Source organism: Heptranchias perlo, chromosome 20 (genome assembly GCF_035084215.1).
Source record: "Heptranchias perlo isolate sHepPer1 chromosome 20, sHepPer1.hap1, whole genome shotgun sequence".
Taxonomy (NCBI): Eukaryota; Metazoa; Chordata; class Chondrichthyes; order Hexanchiformes; family Hexanchidae; genus Heptranchias; species Heptranchias perlo.
Genome location: NC_090344.1, coordinates 21,027,089 through 21,049,701, shown reverse-complemented (window position 1 = coordinate 21,049,701; position 22,613 = coordinate 21,027,089). Strand labels below are relative to the sequence as shown.

Below are 22,613 nucleotides of genomic sequence, written 5' to 3'. Positions count from 1 at the left end.
GGCGAATGGAACGCTGGTCTTTTTATCGAGAGGACGAGAATACAAGTGGATTGACATTATGCTATCACATTACAAAGCTCTCATTAGACCACCCCTGGAGGATTGTGTTCTGGGCACCGCATCTTAGAAACAATATATTGGCCGTGGAAGGACTGCAGTATAGATTTACTAGAATGATACCTGGACGCTAGGAGTTAAATTACGAGGAGAGATTACACAAATTAGGGTTGTATTCCTTGGAATTTAGTGTATTAAGAGCTAATTTGATCGAAATTTTCAAGATATTAATGGGAACTGATGGGGTAGGTAGAGAGAAACTATTTCTGTTCGTCGAGGACTCGGGGAAATAGACTCAACATTAGATTCAGGACTTTCAGGAGTGAAGTTAGGAAACACTTCTACAAGCAAAGAGTTGCAGAAGTTTGGAGTTCTCTTCCAAATACGACAGTTGTTGCGAGCTCAATTGTTAATTTCAAACCCGTGATTTATAGATTTTTATTAACCAAATGTATTAAGAGATAAGGGGCTAAGGCGGATAAATTGAGTTAGCTCACAGGCCAGCCATGATCTCATTGAATAGCGGAACAGGCTCGAAGGGCGAAATGGCCTACTGCTGTCCCTAAGTTTGTCATTGGTGGAGAATGCAAAATGACCATGTATTGGCCGGGAATTCAACCCGCGTCTCCCGCGTGGCAGGTGAGAACTCCACCCCTGAACAACCAATGCTCGGATGGGTAGTAGCAGCATGTGTCCATTTGGAATCCAGTCTGAACGAACATGCCGTGTACAGCTGCCATGGCTGAGTGGTTGAACCGTTGGTCTCAAAATTCCAATCGAGTTTTCAACGTCGGTTTGAAGTCTGCTCGCAGAGCGACTGTTTAAAGATCTCTTCAATGATCAAGTCGATTAATTGGAGTTAATTGACAGCATTTACCTCTCTCCCAGAATGAAAGATATTTCACCGTGGCAGCTGCTTCTAATTGGGAGTCCAATCTTCTCTTGCTGGATTTCAAGACCCGAGAAGGAATCCCTCCCAATCCGTAACTTAATTTCTGCTCTTTTGCAAAACCTGACATTTATAATCTTTATTTTGTTTGCATTCATCTCTCTATCTCTCCCTGTCTCTGTCTCTTACCTCTCTGTGTTGTCCTTCATGGACGTTTCAGGCTTCCTTGAACAGAGAAGACTGATCTAACCTGCAACATTTATCTAGCATCTTCCCACTTTCTAGCTTTTGGGCCGCACTCTTGTAGGTTACGGCTCTTCAAGTGCATATTTAAGTGCTTTTTAAATGCGATGAGGGTGTCTGCCTCTCCCACCCTTTCAGGCAGTGAGTTCCAGACCCCCACCACCCTCTGAGTGAAAAAAAATTCTCCTCCGCTCGTCTCTAATCCTTCTACCAAATACCTTAAATCTATGCTCCCTGATTATTGATCTATCTGCTAAGGGAAATGGGTACTTCCTATCCACTCTATCTCGGCCCGTCATAATTTTATACACCTCAATTAAAATCTCGCCTCAGCCTCTTCGCTTCCAAAGAAAACTACTCCAGTCTATCCAATCTTTTCTCATAACTAAAATTCCCCAGTCCTGGCAACATCGTCGTAAATCTCGTCTGTACTCTCTCCAGTGCAATCACATCCTTTCTGTAATGCGGTGACCAGAACTGTATGCAATACACAAGCCGTGGCCGAACTAGAGTTTTATATAGTTCCAGCACACCCTCCCTCCTCTTATAATCTATGCCTCGGCTAATAAAGGAGAGTAGCCTGTATGCCTTCTTAACCGCCTTATCTACCTGTCCTGCTGCCTCCAGGGATCTGTGGACGTGCACCCGAAGGTCCCTCTGTTAATCTAACACCTCTCAGTATCGTCCCTAACAATGTAGTTTCAGAGCAACTAATTCTGAAACGTCTTACTTGAAAATTCAAGTCGCACAGTCGAAACCAATTTGGTAAAGGGAGATTAATATTGGTGACTGGAAATATTTAGTGTATAACTTGATACTTCTGTGCACCGGAACAGAAAACGTGATTGGATGGACAGAAGAGGTCTGAAAGGATGGCCGATCGGCCATGGGAGACAGCGAGACTTTACACTGGCTGCAGGACTCCACTGACAGCAGCTCGTTGGTCCAGGGATATCATTCTCGCTTCAGGGGTTTCATTGGTTGATATGCGAGAGATTCCGTGTACAACTCCCAGACGAGCCCTGCTGATGTACTGCTTTTAGTGAAAATCACCAATTGACTTCTGACATCTTTTCAGTGCGGCTTTTGGTAGAATTGAATTTTATCCAGAGCATGTTTGATCTCGAGAGGACAGAATGCGGAAGTGTCCAAGGCGCAACACAGGTGAATTAAATAAGATGCCTCGAGATGATGAGCAGATTGAAGCTGGAAGTGAATTTACCCCAATTCAGGCGGTCTCATTGATATTGATGACGGGAAAGAGAGCCATATATTCAAGTTTGCCGATGACACTATGAAGGGCAGCAGTGTAAGCAGTGCAGATGGAAGCATAAACTTTCAGAGAGACATTAATATAATAAATGAATGGGCAAAACTGTGGCGAATGGATTTCAATTTAGGCAAGTGTGAGTTCATCCACTTTGGACCTGAAAAGTGTAGATCAGAATACTTTCTAAATGGTGAAAAGCTCGAAACTGTGGAGTTCCAAAGGGATTTGGGGTCCATGTACAGAGATCATTATAATGACATGGAGTGGTTCGGCCTCAACTGGAGTATATTGTACAGTTCTGGGTACCAGACGTTTGGAAGGATGAAAAGTCATTGAAGAGGATTCAGAGCAGGTTGACCTGGATGATACCAGGGATGAGGGAATTCAGTTATATCGAAAGATTGGAGAAGCTGGGATTATTCTCCTTACAGCAGAGAAGGTTAAGGGGAGACCTAATAGAGGTATTGAAAATAATGAGGGGTTTGAAAGTACAAGTAGGGAGAAACTGTTCCCTCTGGCGAGTGGGTCGGTAACCGGAGATCATAGATTTAAAATATTTGCAAAAGTACTCGAGGGGAACTGAGGAGAATTTTTTTCACACAGAGGGTTGTTAAGATCTGGAACGCACTTCCTGAAAGGGTGGTGGAAGCAGATTCCATAGAATCATTCAAAAGGCAATTGGACATGTACTTGAAGAGGATTAATTTGCAGGGATAAATAAGGGGTGTGGGTCCAATTGGACAGGTCTTCGAAAGAGCCGGCACAGGGAGAACGGCCGAATGGTCTCCTTCTGTGCTGTAAGATTCTATGATTCTGTGATTACCTTCTGAATCATTGCAATTCATCCTTTTCAGTGTTGAGGAACCAAGAAAATTACAACCGTGATATTCGGTTTCTCCATTCCCTTATGAATATCGCAGATTATAATATCCAGGCGGGGTGGGACTGAATGGGGGATAGAGTGCGGAGATTGGAATGGAAGCCCAGCAGAATGAACTTGATCTCAACGGCAGGCGGTGAACCTTCTTCACGAGAGAGGATCGTCATTTCAGTTCAGAAGGAAAAGATATCAAGAAAATCGGGTGACACAGACACGGAATGATCCGGGACTGACAGCACATTCCTTTTAAACATGCACAGGCACGGAATGATCCGGGATATAAATCATAATTATGGACATAAGTTTCTCTTACCTTGACCATAAGATGTATTCTTCTTACCAGGACTCCACCGTGGACTTTGATAGTTCGTGACCTTACAATCTCAATACTTCCTGGAAGGAACTGTCACTGATTTCAGCAAACAATGCAAAAACCTCCCTCTGCCGTTTCCAGATGGATGGGATTGAAAGCCAGACTTTCTGGATAAACTGAATGAAGGAAATAAAACTTAAACGCAATAACGACGAGAATAGGATTCGAACCCCCGCGCGCAGAGCACAATGGATTAGTAATCCATCGCCTTAACCTCTCGGCCACCTCGTCACATGACAAAAAGTGCGTAAGCCCTTTTATTCAAAATGAAAATACTGCCGATGTTGGCAATCTGAAATAAAAACGGAAAATGCTGGAAATCCTCAGCAGGTCAGGCAGAATCTGTAAAAAGAGAAACAGAATTAACGTTTCACGTCGATAACCTTTGGTCAGAGCTGGGTCAGAACAAAAGCGCTTTTATTGTCTTATTTCTCAATGTAAAGCTCTGGACTCTGAGGACAAGAAAGTCTGACCGTACAATATGACCTGCCCATGCACCCAAATCGAGAATGTTGAAAATGTCCAATCAGCTGCTGTATCCAAACTTCGGTGGAAGAACAGCTTTTGCCACTGGATGCAGCGATGTTCGAAGGACCAAAGACTGTAATGGCGAGCGTGGGGAATTGCCAGGATAACAAGCAGAACGATTCACTCGATATTTTGGCGGAGAGGCCGTTGATGAATTTCAGATGGAACAGCAACATGCTGAAATCCAGTCGGTGTGTGAAAGAAAGCGAGTGCTGATGGAAGGGGCTGGGAGTTCAGCAGTGTGGGACCGTGTGCCGAACCACAGCAGTTAAATCCGATTCCCAATTAGTGAACCGATCCAAAAGGTACAGGAGGCGATGAAAAGCGACCGGAATGTGACGTTAATCGACCTGCTCATGTACATTCACTGATAATACATCCTAGCGTGATGCAAAGAAGTTGTTCATAATTATTGTACATATTTTTTATCTTATGCTGACCGAACGAAACACTCGGTTTACCAGGGCGCCATTGCGCACTTTGATTGATGGTTCAACTCGATCACACCGTGCACTCCCAACACCTCCGTGCAAGAAGCAGTTTGGGTGGCAAACAAGACTTTGCTGATTTGAGCAAACAGATGGAAGCCAACAATGCGAAAAGCACATCTGAGTAAAGTCATGTTTTTGTTGAAGGCCAAATTAAACAGCTTCACAAATTCTAGCAGCGGTGGGATTCGAACATGTGTATTCACAAAGGTCGCAATTTTAACCAAACGCCGTAAGCAATTATACCGCGATTCCACAGGAGTTAATAGTCGAATCCTCCCCTACCGGCGGGAAACCAGGGATTTGTTTCCAGGCCAATTCAGCATCGTTTACCTTTTGAAATCTGCACCCATGAGATCGCATGAATTGCGATAAGCGAATGTGTCGGCTTCGATCTGTGCAACTTCTTGAAATAATATCTTCATGTCGTCTACGTGTGTTGCCTGGACAAATCCTCTGCATTCTGTCCTCTGGTGCTCAAACATGCTCTGCTGAAGATAAGTCAAACCTGCCTTCTGCACCGCTGAAACAATGTGAGAAGCCAATTGGTGATTTTTGAAAATGGGGACGCAAAGGAGCTCATCCGGGATTTGAATCAGTGAAAATCCTGAGCGATAATCAGATCGAAAAATCAACTGGCAACAGAGCCGTGCAGCCACTGTAAAATTTCGCTGCCACGCAGCCGATCCGCCATCCTTTCAGAATACAATGGCCATCCAATCTCACTTTCTTGTACGATGTACGATGTAGAAAAATATCAGGTTCTACACTAATTATTTCACATCAACAATACTAGCCTACCTTTAGCAAATTCGTTTTGAATGTACAGAATCATAGATTCATAGAAAATTTACGGCACAGAAGGAGCCCATTTGGCCCATCGTGTACGCGCCGGCTGAGAAATGAGCCATTCAGCCTCATCCCATTTTCTTGCATTTGATCCGTAGCCTTGCAGGTCACGGCTCTTCAGGTGCACATCTAGGTATTTTTTAAAATGAGTTTAGGGTTTCTGCCTCTGCCACTCTCTCGGGGAAATAGGTCCTTCCTATCCACTCTATCGAGGCCTCTTATAATGTTCTACATCTGAATCCATTCAGCCCTCAGCCTCATCTGTTCCAAGGAAAACAACCCCAGCCCATCCAACCTGTCATCAATGGCTAAAATTCTCCAGTCCTGGCAACATCCTCGTAAATCTCCTCTGCACCCTCTCTTGTGCAATTACATTCTTCCTGTAATGTGGTGACCAGAACTATGCGCAGTATTCAAGCTGTGGCCTAACTAGTGTTTTATAGAATTCCAGCACAATATCTCTGCTTTTATATTCTATGCCTCGGCTAATAAAGGAAAGCATTCCATATGCCTCCTTAACCACCTTAGCTACCTGTCCTGCTACCTTAAGGGATCTGTGGACGTGCACTCCAAGGTCGCTCACTTCCTCTACACCTCTCAGTACCCTCCCATTTATTTTATATTCCCTTGCCTTATTTGTTATCCCCAAATGCATTACCTTACACTTTTTCGGATTGAAATCCATTTGCCACTTTTCTGCCCATCTGACCAGTCCATTGATATCTTCCTGCATTCTCCAGCATTCCTCCTCACTATCAACCACATAGAGCCTATCCTGTGTCATCCGCAAATTTCTTAATCATGCCCCTACATTTAATCCATACCGTTAATGTATACCACAAAAAGCAACGGACCTAGCACCAAGACATGCGGTACCCCGACTTGGACGACTTGAATTACCAAGTAACACTTTGCAGATGAATTGCTCTGAAACGTCTGTCTCGACATCGCCAAACTATACACTCTACAGTAAGTATACTTTACTCAAATTGCTGCTTTCATTCACTATGAGAGCGAAGAGACATACATGTGGATACATCAGCTACGATTTTATCAGCTGGATCGCAGCTTTACTTTTCCTACCATCTCTGTCTTGTGTTTCGTTACCCTTCTCTGCTGGTGTTGCAGGTTAGATCAGCCTTTGCCGTTCGTGGAAGCCTGAGAAGTCCATCGGGGACAAAACAGAGAGACAAGAGACAGAGAAAGGGAGAAATAGAGGGATGCCCAGGTCCTATATTTTCCTTAGCTATCCTCTTGTTCTTAATGCACTGATAAACATTTTGGGTTTTCTACATGTGTATATTTGATTACAAACATCTACCACCATTCAGTAACCAAGGAAGTAAAGCACTCACAATGATCAAAAACACCCGCACACTCTGCTTATCATCTGATCATTTTACCAACAGAAAGGTTAAAGTCCATATGTATACGCCATGCGAATGAGATCACTTGCCAAAAGGCTGTGTCCAATAATGTGTTTTTAAATTACAATTACAATTGAAATTATCCACATCTGTACCCAATTAGCCACACGTGACATGTATCCAACCTATTGGACAACACTGGTCGATCTCACAATAGATTGATTCAACGGGCCGTGTTCTGCTGAACCCCAACTCTGTCCATTCTTACAACCAATAAAAACAAACCTGTCGCGGATGCAGGTCAGGTTGTTTTTCTGGAAGAAGCAAATCAACTGGGTCGTAAAAGCACCTCCACCCAAATAACTGTTCGGTTTACGTTAAAATTCTCAACATCCCATGACATTCAACGGCATTACCATCACCGAATTCCCCCACCATCAACATCCTCGGGGTCTCCATTGACCAGAAACTTAACTGGAACAGCCATATAAATACTGCAGCTCCGAGAGCAGATCAGAGGCTCGGTATTCTGCGGCTAGTGACTCACCTCCTGACTCCCCAAAGCCTTTCCACCATCGACAAGGCATAAGTCAGGCGTGTGATGGAATACTCTCCACTTGCTTGGATGAGTGCAGCTCCAACAATACTCAAGAAGCTCGAAACCATCCAAGATAAAGCAGCCCGCTTGATTGGCACCTCATCCACCACCGTAAACATTCACTCCCTTCACCACCCACGCACAGTGGCTGCAGTGTGTACCATCCACAGGATGCACTGCAGCAACTCGCCAAGGCTTCTTCGACAGCACCTCCCAAACCCGCGACCTCTACCACCCAGAAGGACAAGAGTAGCAGGCACATGGAAACACCACCACCTGCACGTTCCCCTCCAAGTCACACACCATCTCGACTTGGAAATATATCAAATATACCACCAAGGAAGCAAAGCGCTCACAACGATCAAAAACACTCGCACACTCTACTTTTCATCTTATCATTTCACCAAGAACACACAAAAAGTTTAAAGTTCACATGCATACCTCTTGTGAATATGAGTATTGAGATCACAGGCCCAAAGACTTTGTCCATCAATCATTTTTTATTTGGAAATCTCCATGGCAAATATTTACATCTGGGCTCCCATTTAGCCGTAGGAGGCTGGTGGTTGATGTATTGGACAACACTGGTCAATGACACAATGGATTGATTCCACGGTCCGTGTTCTGCTGACCCCCAAAACTACACATTATTACAACAAATAAAAAGAAACCTGCCGGGGACGGATGTCGGGTTAAACATAGAAACATAGAAAATGGGAGCAAGAATAGGCCATTCGGCCCTTCGGGCCGGCTCAAACATTCAAAATGATCATTGCTGATCGTCTAACTCAGTGCCCTACTTTATCCCCATATCACTTGATCCTTTTCGCATTAAGTAATATATCTAGGTCATTCATGAATACATCTAATGACTTGATGTCCACTGCCTTCTGTTGCAGAGAATTCCACAGGTTCACCACCCTCTGAGTGAAGAAATTTCTCCTCATCTCGGTTCTAAATGGCATGCCCCGTATCCTGGGACTGTGACCTCTGGTTTTGGACACCCCAGCCATCGGGCACATCCTCCCTGCATCTCGTCTGTCTAGTCCTGTTAGAATTTTATATATTTCGATGAGATCACCTCTCATTCTTCTAAACTCTGGTTAATATCGGCCTAGTCGACCCGATCTCTCCTCATACGTTAGCCCTGCCATCCCAGGAATCAGTCTGGTAAATCTTCGTTGCACTGCCTCCATGGTAAGAACATCCTTCCTCAGATAAGGAGACCTAAACTGCACACAATACTCCAGATGTGGTCTCACCAAGGCCCTGTATACCTGCAGTAAGACATCTCTGCTCCTGTACTCAAATCCTCTTGCAATGAAACCTTGATCCAAACATGGACAAAAGAGCTGAATTCCAGAGGTGAGGCGAGAGTGACTGCCCTTGACTTCAAGGCAGCATTTGACATAGTGTTGAACCCGGAAGCCCTAGCAAAGTTGAAGGGAATGGAAATCAGGGAAAACACTCCAGTGTCTGGAGTCATACCTAGCACAAAGGAAGATGGTAGAGGTTGTTGGAGGCCAAACGTCGCAGCCCCAGGACATTGCTGCAGCAGTTCCTCAGGGCAGTGTCCTCGGCCCAACCATCTTCAGCTCCTTCATCAATGACTTTCCCTCCATCATAAGGTCAGAAATGGGGATGCTCGCTGATGATTGCAGTGTTCAGTTCCATTCGCAACCCGTCAGATAATGAGGCAAATCTGGACAACATCCAGACTTGGGCTGATAAATGGCAAGTAACATTCGCGCTAGACAAGTGCCAGGCAATGACCATCTCCAACTAGAGAGAATCTAACCACGTCCCATTGTCATTCAACGGCATTACCATCGCCGAATCCCCACCATCAACATCCTGGGTGTCACCATTGACCAGAGACATAACTGGACCAGCCACATAAATATTCTGGCTACAAGAGCAGGTCAGAGGCTGGGTATTCTGCGACGAGTGACATACCTCCTGACTCCCCAAAGCCTTTCCAACATCTACAAGTGACAAGTCAGGAGTGTGATCGAATACTCTCCACTTGCATGGACGAGTGCAGCTCCAACAACACTCAAGAAGCTTGGCACCATCCAGTACAAAACAGCCTGCTTGATTGGCACCCCATCCACCACCCTAAACATTCACTCCCTTCACCACCAACGCACCATGGCTGCAGTGTGTACCTTCCACAGGATGCACTGCAGCAACTCGCCAAGGCTTCTTCGACAGCACCTCCCAAACCCGCGACCTCTACCACCTAGAAGGACAATGGCAGCAGGCGCATGGGAACAACACCAACTGCACGTTCCCCTCCAAGTCATACACCATCCCGACTTGGAAATATATCGGCCGTTCCTTCATCGTCGCTGGATCAAAATCCTAGAACTCCCGACCGAACAGCACTGTGGGTGATCCTTCACCACACCGACTGCAGTGGTTCAAGAAGGCGGCTCACCACCACCTTTTGAAGGGCAGTTAGAGATGGGCAATAAATTTCCAGCGTCTTACACATCCCATGAACGAATAAAAAAAAAGATGGTATACAAGGATATACATCAAAGGCTAAAGATAACACTGACTGTAGCTGCCTGGGGAGTGTTTGATGGGACAATGTAAAGGGAACATTACCATGAATCTAACAAATTCTGTACCAGTTTGGGGAGTGTTTTATGGGATAGTGTAGTCGGAGCTTTGCTCTGTATCTAACCAATGCTGTCCACGCCCTGGGTGTGCTTGATGGACAGTGGAAAGGCACCTTTGCTCTGTTTCTAACCCGTGCTTTATTTGTCCTTGTTTTACGGGACAGTGTAGAGGGAGATTTGCTCTGTATCTAACCGTGCTGCACTCGCCCTGTGACTGTTTTATTGGACAGTGTAGAGGGAGCTTTACTCTGAATCTAACCCGTGCTGTACCTGCCTTGGAATTGTTTGATGGGACAGCGTAGAGGGAGCTTTACTCTGTATTTAACCCAAGCTGTTCCTGCCCTGCGAGAATTTGATGGGACAGTTTAGAGGGAGCTTTGCTCTATATCTACCCCGTGCTGTACCTGCCCAGGGAGTGTTTGCTGGGACAGTGTAGAATGACTATTACTCTGGATCTAACCCATGCTGTTCCTGCCCTGGGAATGTTTGATGAGACAGTGTGGAGGGAGCTTTATTCTGTATCTAACACGTGCTTTACTTGCCTGAGGAGAATTTGATGGGACAGTGTCGAGGGAGCTTTTTTCTGGATCTAACACGTGCTTTACCTGCCTGAGGAGAATTTGATGGGACAGTGTAGAGGGAGCTTTGTCCTGTATCTATCTGGTGCTGTACCTGCCCTGGGAGTGTTTGATGGGACAGTTTAGAGGGAGATTTGCTTTGTATCTAATCCGTGCTGTACCTGACTGGAGAGTGTTTCAAGCAGACACGACGTGCTCAGAATGCCACATTCTCCAGCGCTGACATCCATCTCCTCGATGAGTACAACATTTAACCCGAAGATATAATCATTGAATCATAGAATCATTACAGCAGAGAAAGAGGCTTTTCGGCCCATCAAACTTGTGTTGGCTCTTTGTAAGAGCAATCCAGTTAGACCCATTCCCCCTCTCTTTCCCTGTAGCTCCCGTTGATAAGAGAAACCAATCAGTTTGTCCCTTGACTCAGATCTGGAAGGACAGTGAGTGTCCCTTCAATTTTTGTACAGTGTGTTCGATATTTTATCCCTGGATCTGAGTCTTTTGTTGATGATTTGAAATTGATTCGCTTTAGTTACTGAATCACCAACCAGTGGAATTATTTTTACTTTATTTAACAGATCAATTGTTGAACACCACTTACCCATCTTTGTTCGAATGAAAAGAGCCCCAGTTTCTCTTGTCTCTCCTCATTACTAAAGTCTCTCGTCCCTGGTATTATCTCCGTGAATCTCTTCTGCACCCTCTCCATGGCCTTGACATTTTTCCGAGTGTAAGATGCCCAAAATTTTACACCATATTCTAACTGCAGATTTGTACAGTTTTACATGACCTCTGTCCTTCTGTACTCTATACCCATATTTGTGAAACCTAGGGTTCCATGTGCTTTTTTAACCACTTTATCAACTTGTCCTCCCACTTTTAAAGATTTGTGTACTGAACCCCTTGTAGATTTTGGAGAAATTTACCTAACTTGGTTAAAATACATTTACATAAATCCGATATAATGTGTATTATGGGAAAGAGAAATTTAGTCTGAGTTGGAAACTCAAACAAGCGCTTCACAGCAGACAGGTCGCTATGGCAACACTGATCAGACATTCCATTCCACAGAATCGGCTACATGGTAACTCTAATCAGATAAGGGGAAAGAACAGAGGCTTTCTCTGTTATTATCCACACTATAAACTTAAATCAGCGTGAGCAATATAATAGATTAGATTATAATGTGTGATGTTTCCAACTATAATTGTAAAAGTATAATAAATGACATAATTAACAGGGTAGTTTAGGGATAGTGATGACATTACTGAAGAAAAGTAACTGCTGGGAACCAAGGAATGTGTCCTTGTAAATCACAGATCAGAGAAGTTCCTGCTGTCTTTTCCTCACTTCTGTCCTAAACGCAGCAGAGAAAACAAAGAAGAGTCAGGTGACAGAGATCGATCACGACAGGGTATAAAAGTAATGGAATACTGATGGAAGTGGACACTCGGGAGTGGAGACACCGGAGATCAAGCTCAGGGCGTCCGAGGTTCCATCCAGTGGGCTGACCTCGTGTCAGTTACTGTGGATAAGGGGGACTTGCATGTTTACTCTGATCGATAGATCAATATAAGATACGGTTGAGGACAGATAATCTGCTCATATTGTATTTCTTAATAAAGTATTAAAGTTGCTGACACAAGTCTCTCGAATCTGCTGATTAATAAGACAAGGCGTTAGTTAGAATCTTACATCCCTCTACTGTTCTGCTCCTCTACTCGTTTTAAACTTTTATCTTTTAGTCCCGATTTTATCTTTTTTTTTAAATCACAAAATGTATCACCTCATATTGCTTTGCATTAAATTTCATCTGGCCCCTATCTGCCCCATTTACTCACCTGTGTTTGTCACTTTAAAGTCACTTACAATCCTCTTCACAGTTTGCCCTGGTTCGTTTTTTGGCGTCATCTGGTGATTTTCTTCTTGTGCCCCATATACCCAAGCCCAGATCATTTCATTATATTGAGAAGAGCAATGGTCCCAACGCTGTCCCTTGGGGACACCATTGTTTACATTCCTCCAGTCTGAAGAATATCCATGAACCACTACTCTCTGTTTTCTGCCCTTTACCCAACTTGCTATCCGTGCTCCCCAGGCCCTTTCATTGCTTTAGTCTGAATTTTATCAACAAGGCTCGCGTACGGTACCTTCTCAAACACCTTTTCAAAATCCATCCACACAACATCCGCTGCATTTCCTTTATCACTGCACTTGAGTTATTACTTCAAATAACCCACGGTGTCCTTAATTAATCCATTTTCTAACAAATGTTCAAACGTTAGCTCCACCTCACAGGGTTTCATCTGTTTATTGCCACAATATAAAGGTTTCTCCTGGTGTTTAAGATAAATTAAGTTTTAAAAATGATGCAGAGTTTCAGATAATGAGGGCTATCCGGGCTCAGAGCCACCCATTCGGTGCCGTAAGTCCCGCCCCTCACACGCTCCGACTCGTTGGAGGACCAATTACCTGCTCGGTCCTCCAGTCCCTCTCCACTCTTCCTATTGGTCCGGATCGCTCCTTCGTCACCAGGGCGGGTTAATGGTCAGAGTGACTTCCTGAGGGACAATAGGGCAATAAACATTAATTGAACCCGTCAGTTCCAACATTTAATAAATTAATAGTCACGGGGAAAAATCATATGTGCAGTTCACCAAAGTAGCGGGTCGCAGCTGCGCTGAGTGTTTGTTGCGGTCTTAATAGCACCAAGTTTTGGGGTTTCAATTTATTTTATTACCCTTGGTCAAAACGCGTTCTCCCTGATTCTGATCTCTTTGCTTTCAGTCTGGAGATTAAGCACACCAATGGCGGCTGCAGCCCCCAGCAAGCAGCGCGGTATAGAATGTCGCCTATCTGAAGCAGAAGAGTCCAGTGCGCAGGCGCAGTAGAGGCTCTTTGTTCGGCTGTGTGTTCTGAGCCTGAGCGGTCGTGGAGGCTGCGGGAGTCGGAGTGATCGGTGCAGGTCAGAGGATCAGAGGGAACAGGTTAATAAACCCGGTGGGAGAGGGCCCCGGTCCCGAGTATAAAGCAGTGAACATTATCCCCGCAACGCGACCCGACCCGACGGAATCCGGCTTCTCCCCTTTCGCTTCGGTCCAACTCTCAAACAAAGGCGCGCGGCCCCGGGCTTCTCAGGGAACGTCTGAACATGAAGGAGAAATGGTGACGGTCAGGGAGCGTCTGTAAATGAAGGAGGAATAGTGATGGGTCAGAGAGTGGCTTTAAATGAAGGTTAATTCATGTCTGGACAGGGAGCGTCGTTAAAGGGAAGTGAAATATTGACTGGTCAGGGAGCGTCTATAAAGGGAAGTGAAATGGTGAGTGGTCAGAGCATCTGTAAATGATGGAGAAATGGTGAAGGGTCAGCGATAGCCCTGCAGCAGAGCTGGGAGATATTGCAGATGGACAGCTTACAGTGAGGGACAGGGTAATGGGACATGGGGAGAGAGACAGAGAGTAAGTATGTTGATAGAGCGAGACAGTTGAATATGAGAGTATACCAGCAAGAAATATAAAAAACAGATTGTAAGAGCTTCCTACGGGAAGTAAAAATGAAGAGATTAGCGAAAGTTAACGTGGGTCCCTTACAGGCTGAGACAGGAGAAATTATAATGGTGTATAAGGAAATGGCAGAGACGTTAAACATTTTTTTTTATCTGTCTTCACAGTCGAAGACACAAAAGCATATCAGAAATAGTGGGGAACCAAGGAAAAAATCTTCTCCGTCTCGACTCTATCGAATCCTGTTATCAGTTTAAACACCTCAAGCAGATCACGCCTCAACTTTCTAAACTCAAGGGAACACAACTCAGGTTTGTGCATCCTGTTTCTGTAATTTAACACTTTCAGCCCCGTTTCATTTTGGTCAATTTTCAACTGTTCCCCTTCTCAGGCCAATCCATCCTTCCTGAAGTGTGGTTCCCAAAACTGAACACCGTTCTCCAGATGGGGTCTGATCAAGGCTCTAAACAACTGAAGCATCACTTCCGCCCCTCTGTATTCCAGCCCCCTCGAGATAAAGGCCAACATTCCATTCACCATCTCGATTCCGTGTTATACCTGTTTAGTAGCTTTTAATGATTTGTGTCCTGGAACTTACATAATACATTTGGCAATTGTTTGCTTGTGTAAAATAATTGGCAAAATTTGGGGATTCCCTAACAATGGGGCACAATCATAAAATTAGAGCAAGGACATTCAGAAGTGAAATCAGGAAGCACTTTTTCACCAAAAAGTTCGTGGAAATCTGGAATTCTCTTCCCAAAAGGCAGTGGAGGCTGGGTGAATAGATATTTTCAAAAATGATAGATCATTTTGATGAGATAAGTGTCTCCAACATGATTGATCAAAATGGCTATATTGAGTTGAGTGACAGATCAGCCACGGCCGAATGAAATGACGGAACAGGCACGAAGGGCTGATTGGCGTCGTCCTATTCCGGAGTTCCCTCTGCTGGCGAATACTGGACGGTGCAGCAGTTAGTCTGAAAACGCCCTCTGTTGGTGAGTAACTGCAATATTTAGCTTTTAAATAAAAAATCCAAAAACATTGGCCCTGAAATTATGATCAGATTCTCCTGATCTCCCGCCACACTCCGGAATCACCAGGTATAGGTGTCGGGCAGTGAAACAACATTGTGGTGTGTCTGGGAACCGGTTGTAGGGAAGCGTACACTGGTGTTCCCCAGAGGCCAGTGTTCGGACCAGTGCTCTTTTTAATATATATTAATGACTGGAATTGGGAAGAGAAGATTTAATTTCAAAGTTTGCAACTCGGAAATGTAGTAAACATTGTGCAGGATAGTAACAGACTTCAGGAGGCCATAGACAGGCTGGTGAAAGGGGCAGACACATGGCGGATGAAATTTAACACAAAGAAGTGTGAAGTGATACATTTTAGTCGGAAGAACAAGGAGAGGAAATATAAACTAAATGGTACAATTTTAAAGGGGGTGCAGGAACAGAGAGACCTGGGGATCTATGTGCACAAATCTTTGAAGGTGACAGGACAAGTTGAGAAGGCTGTTAATAAATCTAAGTATCCCATGTGCTTTTTCAATCTCTATTTAAAAAAGCATATGGGATCCTTCGATTCATTAACAGAGGCTTACAGTACAAAAGCAAGGAATATTTGCTAAACCTTCATAAAACACTGGTTCGGCCTCAGCCTAATTGTGTTCAATTCTGGGCACCACGGTTTAGAAAGAAAAGACCTTCGAGAGGGTGCAGAAGGGATTTGTTAGATTTGTACGAGGGATGAGGCTCTTCAGTTATGTGGAGAGACTGGAGGAGCTGGGGTTGTCCTCCGTAGAGCAGAGAAGTTCAAGGAGAGATTTGATAGAGGTGTTCAATTTCACAGAAACTTGGAAAATAGGGGCAGGAGCAGGCCATTCGGCCCTTCGAGCCTGCTCCGCAATTCAATATTATCATGGCTGATCCTTTATCTCAATACCATATTCCCGCTCTCTCCTCAAATTCCTTGATGCCTTTTGTGTCTGGAAATCTATCCATCTCCTTCTTAAATATATTCAGTGACTTGGCCTCCTCTGATTTCTGTGGTAGAGAATTGCACAGGTTCACCACGTATTGAGTGGAGGAATTTCTCCTTATCTCAGTCCGAAATGTCCTATCCCATATCGTGAGACTGCGACCCCCTTGGTCTAGAGTCCATAGCCAGGGTAAACACCATCCCTGCATCCAGTCCGTCTGGCCCTGTCAGAATTGTTTAGGTATCAATGAGATCCCCTCTCATTCTTCGAGACTGGAGTGAATACAGGCCTGGTCGACCCTATTTCTCCTCATACGACATTCCTGCCATCTCAGGAATCAGTCTGGTGAACCTTCGCTGCACTCCCTCTACGGCAAGTATATCCTTTCTTAGGTAAGGAGACCAAAACTGCACAAAATACTCCATTTGTGCTGTCACCTATTCCATGTATAACCGCAGTAAGACATCCTTGCTCATGGTCTAAAATCCTCTTGTAATGAAGGCCAACATAGAATTTGCTTCCCAACTGCTTGCTGCACCTGCATGTTTGCTTTCAGTGACTGGTGTACAAGAACACACAGGTCCCTTTGTAGATCAACATTTCCCAATCTATCACCATTTAAATAATACTCTGCCTTTCTGTTTTTCCTTCCGAATTGGTTAACTTCACATTTATCCACGTAATACTGCATCTGCCATGTTTTTGCCCATTCACTCAACTTGTCTAAATCGCCTTGAAACCTTTTTGCATCCTCCTCAGAACTCACGATCCCACCTAGTTTTGCGTCGTCAGCAAACTTGGAAATACAACATTAGGTTGCCTCATCCAAATCATTGATACATATTGTGAATAGCTCGGGCCAAGCACCGATCCCAGCGGTACCCCACTCGTCACCGCCTGCCAACCCGAAAAAGACCCATTCATTCCTATACTCTATGTTTCCTGTCTGTTAACCAATTTTCAATCCATGCCAGTATATTACCTCCAATCCCATGTGTTTTAATTTTGCACACTAACGTCTTCCGTCGGACTTTATCAAAGGTCTACTGAAGATCCAAATGCACCACATCCACTGATCCTCCGTAATCTATTCTAACAGTTACATCCTCAGAAATCTCCAGTAGGTTTGTCCAACACGATTTCCCTTTTATAAATCCATGTTGACTTTGTCTAATCCCGTTAATATTTTTAAGTGTCCTGTTATCATATCCTTTATAATAGACTCAAGCATTTCCCCACTAAGGATGTTAGGCTAACCGGTCTGTCGTTCCCTGTTTTCTCTCCCTCCTTTTTTAATAGTGCAGTTACATTTGCCACCCTCCAATCTGCAGGAACTGTTCCATAATCTATAGAATTTTGGAAGATGACAACCAATGCAACCATCATTTCCTCTTTAATACTCTGGGATGCAGATTATCAGGCGCTGTGGATTTATCGGCTTTCAGTCCCATTAATTTCTCCAGCACTATTTTTTAAGAATACTAATTTCCTTTAATTCCTCCTTTTCACTAAACACTTGTTTAATGGCATTTCTGGGAAGTTATTTGTGTCCTCTTCCGTGAAGACAGATTTTGTTTAATTGCTCTGCCATTTCCTTATTCCCCATTATAAATGCTACCATTTCTGACTGTAAGGGGCCGACATTTGTCTTCACTAATCTTTTTCTCTTTAGATCCTTGTCAGAGCTTTTACAATCCGCTTTTATGTTCCTTGCAAGTTTACTCGCGTAGTTTTTCCCCCCTCTTAATCAATCTCTTGGTCATTTGTTGTTGAAATCTGAACTGCTCCCAATGCTCAAGCTTGCTACTTTTTCTGGCAACATTACATTGCTCCTCTGTCGATCTAATGCTGTCCTTAAATAAGGACAAACTGTTTCCAGTGGCAAAAGGGTCGGTAACCAAAGGACACAGATTTAAGGTGATTAGCAAAACAACCAGAGAAATATGAGGAAATATTTTTTTACGCAGCAATTTGTTATTATCGTGAATATGCTGCCTGAAAGAGTGGTGGAAGCAGATACAAGGGTAACTTTCAACAGGGAATTGTATAAATACTTGAAGGGAAAACATTTACAGGACTATGGGGAAACTGCAGGGGTGTGGAACTAATTGGATAGCTCTTTCATAGGCATGATAGGCCAAATGCTCTCTGTCTGTTCTGTCCCATTCCGTGAGACTACGATAGTATGTTAATAACTTGAACATCTTAAACAGAATTACACCAGTAAAGGAACACATTCCAACTAAAATAGTGAACAAACGTATTTTATTTTATTATTGAACACTATTTACGCTGTACATCACCACTTACATTATGAGACTGCAGCAGTCTCTGCACATCGAGCATAAGGTGGGAAGTTAACTGTTGTTTCAGCTTCTGTGGCTCTGGAGGGACCAGTTACAATAAAGGGAGATAAAACAGACAGACCATTCATTGGACCCCCTGCGGGTTCTAAAACTCCTTTAATGATGAGATATGAAAAAGTGAAGCGATCACATAATGAAGTTCCTGTAAACCCACTGTTAATAAACACAGGTTCTCTATTACAAAGTTGGTCCATCGATGCAGAACAGCGTATATACAGTATTAACACAAACTGAGCAATGATCAGAAATACATTGTTTCTGTTTTACATTTGTCAATTAAACAGAACACAGACACTTTCAGACAGAATATGGAGAAAAACTAAATCCAGTTATTTCAAAAAAAACGTAACATGGTGATCGATTAAAATAAAGTGATGTTTATATCATGATGAAAAGCACATTCAGCATGTTCACAGTGATGGGTAAATTAATGGACATTCTCTCAGAATTAACACAGAACATTTCCCGCCAGTCTGTGACACGTCTCGGGACATCACATCCTGGATTTCACGTTGACTTTTACCTGGAATACAAACAAACGATGAGAGAGAGAGTGAGAGAGGGAGAGAGAGAGATCGCGGTGAAAACAATACCCCCCAGCACACCCTAGAATCAAATATAGTCTTTCTTCATCACTAAATATTCAGAATATTCTCTCTGATAGTTTCTGTATCATTAACTATAATAACTATATCCCCACTATCACACAATAGAATAAAATGCGGTTAGTATAAAGGGAACATTTATTTAATTATAAAGCTACAGCAGGTTCTCTTACATAGTTTATGAATCATAAACGATAGGAAACACACTCCCCACAATCAGACAATATAATTAAGTACAGCCAGTATTAAAGGGGATTTATATTCAAACAGTAAAGACACAGAATATTCTCTCTGATACTTTCCATCACTCTCCATTATAGGACAGTAGATATCACCCGGGTCTCAACGCTTAACCAACACTGGGATATCAGGGAGAGAAACAACTGCAGCCCTTGGTTAATATGTGTATCATTATATCATAGTAGATACAGCACAGAAGGAGGCCATTTGGCCGATCGTGCCTGTCCCGGCTCTTTGAAAGAAGTCCTGCTCCCCCTGCTCTTTCCGCATAGCCCTGTAAATGTTTTCCATTCAAGTATTTATACAATTCCCTTTGAAAGTTACTATTGAATCTGCTTCCACCACCCTTTCAGGCAGTGCATTTCAAATCATAACAACTTGTTGTGTTAAAATAGGTGTCCTCATTTCGCCTCTGGTTCTTTTGCCAATCACCTTAAAACTGTATCCTTTGTTTACCGACCATTCTGCCACAGTTTCTCCTCATTTACTCTATCAAAACCGTTCATGATTTTGAACACCTCTAACAAATCTGCACTTAACCTTCTCTGCACTCAGGAGAACAATCCCAGCTTCTCCAGTCTCTCCACATAACTGAAGTCCCTCATTCCTGCTGCCATTCAGGCAAATCTCTTCTGTACCCTCTCTAAGGCCTTGACATCCTTCTAAAATGGTGGGGCCCAGAATTGAGCACAATACTCCAGCTGCGGCATAACTAGGGTTTTATAAAGGTTTACCAAAAGGTCTTTGCTTTTGTACTCCATCCCTCTATTGATGAAGCCCTGGATCCTGTATGCGTTTTTTTAACGGCCTTTTCAACATGTCAATGTCCCGGAAACGGGGTGGAGGAGGGGGAGGGGTTCGTGGTGTGGGGGGTTGGTCGGGGGCCTCCTGTCAAGTTGCCAGGAAGTAAGCTGCCTGTCCCATCCCGTTGGACATGAGTGTCCAAACTACAGCTCATGGACACACGTCAACCCTCACCAAGCGCTGGCAATTGGGCCCTCAAAGCCCAGACAATTTGGCCCTGTTTGCGCTTACATTTCTCATTTGCTTTTGTCCAGCTTGAATTTTGTGGATCCAGAGGTTTGCACAGGGCTGCTCTTGGCAATGTTGGTGAATAAACCCTCAATCAGACACCAGGATGGTTCGGATTCACGGCTTGAGACTTAACACAGATTAACAGGAACAGGGATTTAAACTTACATGTGGCCCAGGAGGCTCAATGGTAAGTAGCTATGTCGCCCTTGAGGACGAATAGCTTGCACATTTCTGCTTTGGGTACATGAAGTCCATGACTCTGAAGTGACCAGCAAGAGGGATGGAGGATGAATGGGAACAGAGGAACATTAGGACAGGAGGAGACCGTTGAGTGTCTCGAGCCTGTCCCGCCATTCAACTCGATCATTGCATTTCTGTACCTCAACTGCATTTACCCACCTTTGCTCCATATCTCTTCATACCTTTGCCGAACATACATCTGTCAATCTTAGCCTTGAAAGCTCCAATTATCCCGCAGCATCTACAGTCTTATGAATATCAATAACACCCGGGATTGGACACTCCCCCAGCACTGGGATATCAGGGATAGAAACAACTACTGCCCTTGGTTAATATGTGTAATAATCAATATAACCCGGGATTAGTCACTCCCCCAACACTGGGATATCAGAGATAGAAACAACTGCAGCCCTTGATTAATATGTGTAATAATCAATATCACCCGGGACTGGACTCTCCCCCAGCATTGGGGTATCAGTGATAGAAACAACTGCAGCCCTTGGTTAATATGTGTAATAATCAATATCACCCTGGGCTGGACACTCCCCCAGCACTGGGATATCAGGGATAGAAACAACTGCAGCCCTTGATTAATATGTGTAATTATCAATATCACCCGGGACTGGACACTGATCCAGAAATCAGCCGAAACCTCTCCTGGATTCTTCTTCTTCACTTTAAGACCACGGGAAGAATTGCTGCTCCCGCTCCACCTGAATTTCCTGATTGATTTAGACACAGAAATATTCTACTGATCCGGAACTATGGATATTTGTTGCACATTTGGGAAAGTTTACCCAGATTCCTGTCCTCTTGTACTGGGATTCAGTCTTTGCGATAAGGGTTAAGTCTGTTTGCAGACACTAAGCTGTCATGTGTTTTCAGTGAATTAATGATATTACCCAGATATACTTCCCTCTGATGGATGATATGCCGCCTGTGTTCAAATCACAATGTGAAAGTTCCAGCAGCATTATGTCAATATTTCATGTGAGCAGGCAACAAAACTCGAGCACAAGAAATCCCCAAAACGCCAGTTGCTTCCTGTCAGTTCAACAGAACAGCAAAACACACAGTGACTGGTCTGAGACACTGCAGACTGTGAGCAGCTTTTCACACACTGGGGTTATGGGAAGTCAACCTCGATTCCAAGTGATCACCTTCTATAAATCACTTCCCTTTTTGTTGACAGGGAACACACCGCGTCTTTCCCTCGTACATTTCATCGATGGTGATAATGTGCAACTTCTGATTCCCAGTAAACGTGTCCGTCGGCTCTGCTTCTCTATGAGAGTCTCACTGAAGGATCAAAACACATTTCCTCTTATCTTTGGCAAGTTGCCATAAAAAGTTACAAGCTCATTTATAGAGTGTGACTGTTAAACTGTTCTGAATGGCACAGTTCAGACACGGTCTGTCCCTGGACTGTGAATAAATACAGCAAAACTGGGCTATGAACAATGGGTGTTCCAGTACAGTGGGTAAATACAGCGAAACTGGGCAATAAATAATGAGGTCTCTCTACAGTAGATAAATAGAGCAAAACTGGACGATAAACAATATGCGTCCATGTACAGTGGATAAATGCAGCATCATTACAGCCAGTGATAATATTCAGAGCAGGGTCAGTTCCAATACTAAACTGTTCAATAAACAATGTAAGTTCCTGTACAGTGGGTAAATGCAGCATCACGACAGTCAGTGAAAATAGTAAGAGCAGGGACAGTTCCAATACTAAATTGTTCAATAAACATTGGAGGTGCCTGTACAGTGGGTAAATGCATCATTACTACAGTCAGTGAAAAGACTCAGAGCAGGGTCAGCTCCAAAACAAAACCCTTCAATAAACAATGGGGCCCACATATCCAACCACATACGCACTGCATCCC

General features: G+C 43.8%; 1 non-coding gene across 1 annotated transcript; it reads right to left on the bottom strand.

Annotated features, from left to right (window-relative positions):
- Positions 1–3,861: 3,861 nt before the first annotated feature.
- trnas-acu (transfer RNA serine (anticodon ACU)) lies at positions 3,862–3,943 on the bottom strand. Its single transcript has one exon. It is a non-coding gene; the product is annotated as a tRNA-Ser (tRNA).
- Between the last annotated feature and the right edge of the window lie 18,670 nt (positions 3,944–22,613).